Here is a 9,910-nt window from a genome sequence, read left to right on the forward strand (position 1 = left end):
CAGAAAGATCAATGTGGGGACAGTGATTGGAATGTCCCTAGCCCCCTCTAGCAACAAATTCCACAGATTCAACAGTCTCCAGTTAGTGATGTTTCTTGTCATCTCTGTTCTAAGAGAACGCCCTTCAACCTTGTCCTAGATCCTTCCACCATTGGAAGCAACCTTTCTACATCGATCCTGCATTTGAAAAGGCAAGGACTGATTCAGAAGTGTATGTGGGAAATTAAGACTTGCAAATTTGTTTAGGCTTTTGAAGAGGACATCAAGAACATTGATGAGGGCAGAACAATGTATGTTGTCCATGTGGACTTTAGCAAGGCATTGTCACCCACCAATGAGAAGGATGTCACTAAAACACACCATCTGGTGGAGGGAGTCAGCAGGTCCAGCAGAATCCAATGGGAGAAAAAAGAATTGAGATTGCCTGCAACATTGACATTCTTCTCTCGCCCACTGATACTGCTCCAACTACTGAGTTCCTCCTGCAGTTTGTGTGTTGCTACAGATTCCAGCATCTCCTGTATCTCAAAGTTGTCACTCAGCTGGAAAGGGTGCAGAAATGATTCACGAGACTACAACAGGGACCAGTGCAAGGAAAGACTGGAGAGGCCTGGACTTATCTCCCCGAAGAGAAGGTAGCTAATGGGACTCTTGCAGAGGTTTGTAAATTTATGAGGAGCATTGATAGTAGTCAGAGCATTTTTCCCCAGAGTAGTAGTGTAAAACTAGAGGACATGGGTTTAAGGTGAGAGCAGAGAGATTTCAAAGGAACTTGAGAACCTCCTTTTCCACACAGAGGGCGGTCGGTATAAGGAACAAGATGCCAAAAGAAGTATAAAGATGGGCACAATAGCCATTATTGAGAGACAGGTACATGAATAGAAACGGTCTTTAAGGATATGGATCAAATGCAGGCAATTGGAACCAGCTCAAGTAGATGACTTGGTTGGCATGGAGAAATGGGCAGATGGGCCTGTTTTTATGATGTAAATGATTCAGATGCTTCAGGTTTCTGAATTCATTGGGCTCTCTTTCAGGGAAGGTGGGGCCTGTTCCAACAGGATACTTTGGCTCTGAACTGGAGGGGGACAAATATCCTTGTGGGGAGGTTTGCGAGTGCAGGGGGATGGAACCAGATTGCCAGAGCAGATAGGGAAGTGCAAGAGGGAAAACTTTAAGTGAAAGGGTTGTCCATGGTTGAAATGTTCTCGGGTGCATCTATTTCAATGCAAGAAGTATTATAGAAAAGGCAGATGAGCTTAGATCATGGATTGACACATGGAATTATGGCATTGTGGCCTTAGTGAAACTTGGTTGCAGGATGGGGGCTTCCTTTGTTTCAAACACAATAGAGCGGGGATGGCGGGGAATGAAATGGGGAGGAGTGGCATTGCTCATTAGGGAAAATATCACAGGTGTGCTCAGACAATACAGACCAGAGAGTTCATCTATTGAGGCTATATGGGAACGGGAAAGATATGACAACACTAATGGGGTTGTATAATAGACCGTCCAGATGCCAATGAGAATTGGAGGAGAAAATTTGTTGAGAAATAGCAGACAGCTGAAAGAAACCTAAGGTTGTGATAGTAGGAGATTTTAACTTTCCACATATTGACTGGGACTCCTATACTGTAAAAGGGCTGGATGGCTTGGAGTTTGTCAAATGTGTTCAGAAAAGTTTTATAAATGTATAGAGGTACCAACTGAAGAGAGTACAATACATTAGGGAAAATGAAAATCTCCTTTTATCACAATGTTCTGCTTCTTGCATTGGTCTTCTAGCTCTCTACAGGTTTGCTCCTCCAATTCTCTCTGACTATTGGGTGGGTCTGTAATACAACCCTATCAGTGTGGTAATACCTTTCCCGTTCCTCATCTCTACTCATATGGCCTCTGTAGACGAGCCCTCTGGGCTGTCCTGTCTAAGCACATCTGTGATATTCTCCTTGACTAGCAATGCTACTCCTCCCCTTTTCATCCTTCCCCCTCTATTGTTTGTGAAACAACAGAACCCTGGTACATTGAGCTGCCAGTCCTGCCTCTCCTGCAACCAAGTCTCACTAATAGCAATAATGTCGTAATCCCATGTGCCAATCCATGCCCTAAGCTCATCTGCCTTTCCAATAATACTCCTTGCATTGAAATAAATATGGGTGAGAACATTTTTATCATGTACAAACCTTTTATTTCTGTCTATACATGCAGTCTTTGCATGACTTTATCCTCCTCCACCTCATTATCTGCTCTAATTCTCTGGTTCCCTTCCCCTTGCAAATCCAGTTTAAACTCCCCAGGACAGCATTAGGAAACCTATGCACAAGCATGTTAGTCCCCCTCCAGTTCATCTGCAAACCATCCTGTCAGAATATGTCCCACCTTCCCTGGAATAGGGCCCAATTATCCAGAAAAATTAAGCCCTCCCTCCTGCACCATCTCATTAGCCACCTATGGAGCCAAAAGAGATGGGGAAAGATCCTTAATGGGTGTTTTGCATCAGTATTTACTCAGGAAACTGGCACAGAGTCTAGGGAAGTAAAGAAAACAAGCAGTGATGCCATGAACCATATACAGAATATAAAGGAGGAGGTGCTTACAGTCTTAAAACAAATAAGGGTGGATAAATCCCCAGGGCCTGACAAGGTATTCCCTCAGATCTTAGGGGAGGCTTGTGTAGAAATTGCAGAGGCTCTGGTAGAAATATTTCAAATTCCTTAGCCACTGGTGTGGTGCCAGAAGATTGAAGGGTTGTTCTGTTGTTTTAAAAAGGCTCCAAAGCTGGAAATTATAGGCCAGTGAGCCTGATGTCAGTGGTAGATAAATTATTGTAAGGTGTTCAAAGAAATTGGATATACAAGTATTTGGATTGCCAGGGACGTATTAGGGATAGTTCACGTGGCTTTGTACATTGTGGGTCATGTTTAAATAATCTTACTGAATATTTTGAAGAGGTTACCAGGAAAGTTGATGAAGAAAAGGCCGTGGCTATGTCAACATGAACTTTATTAATGCCTTTAACAAAGTCCCAGACAGGAGGTTAGTCTGAAAGGTTCAGATGATTGGTATTCATGGTGAGGTAGTAAACTAGATTCAACATTGGCTATGTGGGAGAATTCAGAGTGGTAATGGATGATTGTTTCTCAGACTGGAGGCCTGTGACTAGTGGTGTGCCTCAGGGATCAGTGATGGGGCCTTTGTTCTTCATCATTTATATCAATGATCTTGATGATAATGTGATTAATTAGATCAACAGGTTTTCCGATATCACATAGATTTGGAGGTGTTGAGGTCAGCGATAGAGGCTTTCAATGCCTGCAGAAGGATCTGGACCACCTGGAAAAATGAGATGAAAAAAATGGCAGATGGAATTTAATACAGACAAGTGTAAGGTGTTGCATTTTAGAAGGATAAAGCAAGAAAGAACATGCACGGTAAATGGTAGGGTACAGAGGAGTATGGTAGAACAGAGGGATCTGGGAATACAGATCACAATTCCCTGAAAGTGGCATCACAGGTGGATAGGTTTGTAAAGAGAGCTTTTGGCATATTGGCCTTCATAAATTAAAGTATTGAGTATTGGAAAGAAGTAAAACATACCTTGATGAAGGGCTCTAGCCTGAAACATCAGTTGTGTATTTTTACCTTTGCTATATAAAGGACATTTCATCATTTGCTATATAAAGGACATTGCACCATTTCATCAGATGCAAGGATTGACAATGAGATAGACAACAGACTCGCCAAGGCAAATAGCGCCTTTGGAAGACTACACAAAAGTGTCTGGAAAAACAACCAACTGAAAAACCTCACAAAGATAAGTGTATACAGAGCCGTTGTCATACCCACACTCCTGTTCGGCTCCAAATCATGGGCCCTCTACCGGCATCACCTACGGCTCCTAGAACGCTTCCACCAGCGTTGTCTCCGCTCCATCCTCAACATCCATTGGAGCACTTTCATCCCTAACGTCGAAGTACTCGAGATGGCAGAGGTCGACAGCATCGAGTCCACGCTGCTGAAGATCCAGCTGCGCTGGGTGGGTCATGTCTCCAGAATGGAGGACTATCGCCTTCCCAAGATCGTGTTATATGGCGAGCTCTCCACTGGCCACCGTGACAGAGGTGCACCAAAGAAAAGGTACAAGGACTGCCTAAAGAAATCTCTTGGTGCCTGCCACATTGACCACCGCCAGTGGGCTGATATCGCCTCAAACTGTGCATCTTGGCGCCTCACAGTTTGGCGGGCAGCAAACTCCTTTGAAGAAGACCGCAGAGCCCACCTCACTGACAAAAGGCAAAGGAGGAAAAACCCAACACCCAACCCCAACCAACCAATTTTCCCCTGCAGCCGCTGCAACCGTGTCTGCCTGTCCCGCATCGGACTTGTCAGCCACAAATGAGCCTGCAGCTGACGTGGACTTTTTTACCCCCTCCATAAATCTTCGTCCGCGAAGCCAAACCAAAGAAAGAAATATAAAGGACACTTGACCTGTTGAGTTTCTCCACCTTTCTGTTTTCTCTGTTCAGTGGAGGAGTTGGGATGTTATGATAAAGTTGTACAAGACACTGGTGAGGTCAAATTTGGTGTATTGTGTGCAATTTTGGCCACCTGTGTTCAGGAAATATATCAATAAGGTAGGACGATTGCAAAAATTTACTAGGATGTTGCCTGGTCTTCAGGAATTGAGTTACAAGGAATGGTTAAACCGGTTAGGGCTTTATTCCCTGAAGCATAGAAGAATGAGGGGAGATTTGATAGAGGTATTTAAAATTATGAGGGGGATAGACAGAGTAAATATAGGGAGGATTTTTTTCCACTGAGGGTAGGTGAGATACAAATCAGAGGACATGAGTTAAGGGTGAAAGAGGAAAAGTTTAGTGGAAACATGAGGGGGAACTTCACACAGAGAGCAGTGGGAGTGTTGAACAAGCTGCCAGCTGAAGTGGTCAATACAGGCTCAATTTTAACATTTAAGAAGAATTTGGACAGGTACATGGATGGGAGGGGTATGGACTGGGTGCAGGTCAGTGGGACTAGGGAGAAAAATAGTTTTGCACAGTCTGGAAGGGCCAAGGACCTGTTTCTGAGCTGTAATGTTCTCTGGTTCGATAGAAAGGAGAGTTTGCTTGTCACTCTCCTCAAAGGTAGCCTTCAATTCCCTTCCTACTACACCAGGCCAAATATTGCACAATCTGATGCTGGAAAGAAAGGAGAACAAAAGAAAGGATCAAAAATGCAAAGTTAGGAAAATCTGAAGTAAAAGGTAAAAAGAGTCACAGGAGGTTGGGGGTGAAGACATTTAGTGACAGGTAAAGCGCTTGAAAGAAAGCTGAAATATGAAGAGTGACCAGAACTTTTATATTGTTCAAAACTCTTGGAGAACCACCAGTTAACATTAAACTCCAATGTGGGAGAGCCAAGGGAAACTGAATGTAGTCAATAGGGTATAAATTAGTTTTTAATCTTGAGCAATTAAAGGCCTATTTAGCTCCCATCATGATTTTATTTTTGATTGGCTTGTTAATTATTTAAGAGCTTGGTATTCACTTGTGTTACTGCTTTAAAAAAAAGTATGCTTTTCTTTCCTTGATAAGGCATTATTTGATACTATAATCATCTTGTAAATGGTTCAAAAATGCAGGAAGCAAAAGTGCATTAAGATATTTCCTGTTTTTACTCAATGTTTAGAGAAAATGCCTATCATATTTAGGACTGTAGATCTTCCATCCATCCATTTTCCAGACTAGGGCACTTTCCCAAGTCCCTGCTGCAAATTTATTTGCAGTTACTGTGCTTTCCCTCCCAGTTCATTTTCTTCTGTTTGAGGTGTCAAGATCCAAACCTTTCACCATATCTGATAATCTCCTTTTTAGTGGTCAATCTCATTTCTCTAGAACAGCTGTGAACTGATAAAAGCAACTCCCAGTGTAACAGGATAAAGAAGCAGATAGCTTTAGGGGAATATACAACAGTGAGAGTGTGGGAAACTGTATCCACCCTCAGTTGCTGACGAGTAGCTGACCTTTCAGTCTGAAGGCACCATGAGCTGATATACTTAGTCATTGCCTGCTCTTTGTTTCCCCATGCCAAACAATGGATAACAAAGTCTATGTCTAGCTGAAATGAAATTGTTTACATAAATGTAGCTTTCAGGTTAGGATTCTGTTTAGTTTTGCCTTTATACATCCAAAGTCATTTGAACTATTTGAAAATTAATGATTTGGTAGTCAGAGAAAATCTTTGTGGGAGAAAGCGCAAGTAAACACAAGAAGAATGATAATGAAAGAGACCATTGATGCTGAAATATGGAGCCAAACAAACTCCTGGAGGAACTCATCAGATCAGGCAGCATCTGAGGAGGGAAAGGAATGGTCAATGCTTTGATCAAGGCCCTGCATCAGGAAGAATGATGCTACGCAACAATCACCTTTTCCCTGATTGGACAACCATGATGAAATTGGGTTAAAATGAATTAAGCAAGAGAATGTTTTGGTATTAAACAATGTTCCCTCTGCAGTTGTGCCGTAATAGCCCCTTCAAATTGCAGCACCTAGGTAGCCCTCCTGGGACCCCCAGGTATGATTACTGGAGCAAAGGTAGGGGGATCTATCTGTTAAATCACCAACCCCACGATTTAAGGGGGATCCCACCCCTGCAATGATGCAGTGAATGACGCATCACACACTCACTGGAAGTACAGCCAATAGCAAAGAATCAAAGTCCAAATAGCACACGGGAAGGATGTACAGATGCTGGCTGCCGCAGTGACACACGCACGTGCTGGGGTGACTGGAATAAGCTGGTCGGCTATTTTCAAATCAGATGTGGATGAGTCCTAGGTAAGTTTTACTAGATTCCCTGACTACCTCATGAGATAGGTCAGGGATCCGGTTGGGTTCCAACAGGGTTGACCCTTTCAAACTGCCACTAACCGTGCAAATTGCTCAGTTATCCCCATTTTACATGAGAGTTTGAAAGGAGCCTAATGTCATTCATACGATGTAACTGTGTAACTGGCATTTTCAAGTTAAATCTCCTTTTCAAATGGCACATATTTAGCAGGAAGTATCATTTAAAAGGTACAATGGTGAAAAGTCATTAAAATTTAGACTATAATCAGACAGGGGAAGATACATGCAATACTTGGAAATATTTGACACTTTACTTATTCTAAGAACATTAAAGACATGGTTTGGTGGATTTCCAACTTTCTGCCAAAGTTGAAATTCCATGAACCTCAGCCTTCGTACTTCATTTTTGGACTGACATGGCACAGGCAGATTCCATGTCACACTGACATACTTCAGGAAGAGAAGACCAGAGGGAATACCAACCCCACCACTCCCCTTATTTGCCTCCTGTTTGAGGGGTGCTTTGAAGGAAGACCAGGATACAGGCATTTGATATCACAGATGTAAGAAAATTAAGGGATTATGGACTGTGAGGGCAGGTCAGATTGATCGGACAGTAGATTTATATCAGTCAGCACATCCTTGTGTGCTGAAGGGCCTGTAATGTGCTGTACTGCTCTATGTTCTAAATAGTGAGCATGCCAAGAATAGTGGGTGAGAAAGAAAAAACCATGGGCATGTACAGAATTAGTAGTGTTATGGAGAGTCTTATTGCTTCAGCTTCACTTGTATTCCCTTTTGGGGAGCTGGTGTGGATTGATATAGTTTCCATCTGCGAATCAGCCCGTTTACTTTACCAAAGCAGAAAGTTGTCACACATCACTGCAAGTCAGAATGTTTGATCCACCCCAAAATCTGATTTTAACAAGAACAGGTAACTCTGAGTTCTATTTGGGGTCTTGTATGAGCACAATGGTTCCAGGTGAAACCTTTATTGTTAGAAAGTAAGTTGGCCGTCATGTTTTTTTTAAACTTTCTAACAGTGAGCGCACATCAAAAAAAGATTAGGTGGAAGCAAGAAAGTTGTTTCCACTGGTAGGCGAGACTAGAACAAGAAAAACACCGTCAAAATTTGGGGGAGTGGATTGAAGACAGAGATGAAGAGGAACTGCTTCTCTCAGAAAGTAGTGAATTTGTGGAAATTTCTGCCCAAAGAAGTTGTAGAGGCTGCCTCACTAAATGTATTTAAGATACAGATAAATTGAAAGGTTTTTACATGGTAGGGGAATTAAGGAAAAGGTGAGTGTGGAATGAGCCCACAGCCAGATCAGTCTTAATGTTAATGAATGGCAGAGCAAGATCAATAACCCAATGGCCTACTCCTGCGCCCATCTCTTATGTTCTTATGTATTTTATTACTTATATAGTCCTTTGCAACAATATCAGGTTATAAAATGCATTGATTGTTAATTCAACCTGGTATTGGCATTCACTATAATGAACAGCAGTAATACAAGCTTTCTGTTAATTGCATTGTAAATTCATGCACCTCATTTAACATTTTTGGGACCAATTCTCCAACAAATGTTTCAAGAAAAAATTGTGTACCTTATGTCTTGCATAAACAGGATATTGAAAAGCAAATGAGAAACAAAGTAAACCTGTTAATCAGATCTGTTCTGTTGCAATATCATTGAGATGAAACGTCAATCTTACTCTCTCCATGAATGCTGAATACTTCCAGGATTTTCAGCTTTATTTAAGATTTACAGCAACTGTAGGTTTTTCCTTTAGTCATCACGTATCCAAATTTATTGTGCTCATTCTGAATTACTATTAGCATGGGAATAATGTCGCTTCTTCTGGTTTTAGACTAAATATGTACCTGTACAAAGAATAAAATTGAGAAACTTGGGGTAGGTGAAGTATCTTGAGCCTCCTCCACTGCTCAGTTAGGTCGTGCAAAGCACCAAAGTGCTGGAGGAGCTCAGCAGATCACACATCTATCTGAATTAAAGGGTAATCAATGGTTTAGGCCTGAGGCCTTCATCAAGGTATGAGAAAAGTGCAGGCAGGCACCTGAATAAAAAGGTGGGGACAGTGCGAGAGGAGGGAGGGAAGAAGGGCCAGGAGGAGGACTACAGGCTAACAGATCATAGTGGATATAGATGGGATAGTAGAAGAGAAAAAATAAGTAATGGGGGAGAGGTAGTTCTTTGAATGGAGAGGGAAAGGAATAGAGTGGGAAGCTGGAGGAAAGGAGAAAGAGAGATAGGGAAAGAGAGGGGTTTATGAAAACTGGAGTAATCAATATTAAGGTTGAAGAGTCGCCATATTACATATTAGAAGAACAACACCTTATTTGTAGGTAGCCTCTGTTGGGCAGTGCACGAAAGCCATGGATAGACATGTCGGCATGGGAATGATATGTGGAATTAAAATAGTTGACCACTGGGAGGCCCTTTTATTGCAGTAGAGAGAGAGGTGCTCAACAAAACAATCTCCCATTCTGTGTTCAGTCTCTCCAATGTAGAGGATGCCACAATAAATTCACATGAAGTGTGGCTTCCCTTGGAAGGTATGTTTGGGGCTCCAAATGGTGGTGAGTAAAGAGGTGTGGGCACAAACTACATGTCGTTCTGGGAATGGGGTGTGGAATTAAAGTTCCCACTCAGTTAGGTATTGGCTGGCTTTATTTCTTAGCCTCATCAGGCCTTACAAAGAGTTACCTTTGAAATATAGCTGTTGTGTTTATTAACAGAGAGGTGGTGCTTAGATAGGCATAATAAAGATCAACAAACATTAGTGAAATCATTGAATTAGCTACTTTTAGGCAGGATTCTGACTTGGACGTGTTCAGTCATAATCCCACAGATAATAGTTTTGCACCATTGTCTCCACAGCCAAGCACAAACAAGTGCCCAAACCTACAGTTCCTCTTGTACTGAGCAGGATTACTGTTGCAACATATATTGTCAGTCGGGTAATACTAATGGTCTAAACCCAGCTCACATTCCAAGGAGACCAAGGCAGAGCTGTATATAGACTTCCTGGAGAAA

Source organism: Narcine bancroftii, chromosome 4, assembly GCF_036971445.1.
Source record: "Narcine bancroftii isolate sNarBan1 chromosome 4, sNarBan1.hap1, whole genome shotgun sequence".
NCBI lineage: Eukaryota > Metazoa > Chordata > Chondrichthyes > Torpediniformes > Narcinidae > Narcine > Narcine bancroftii.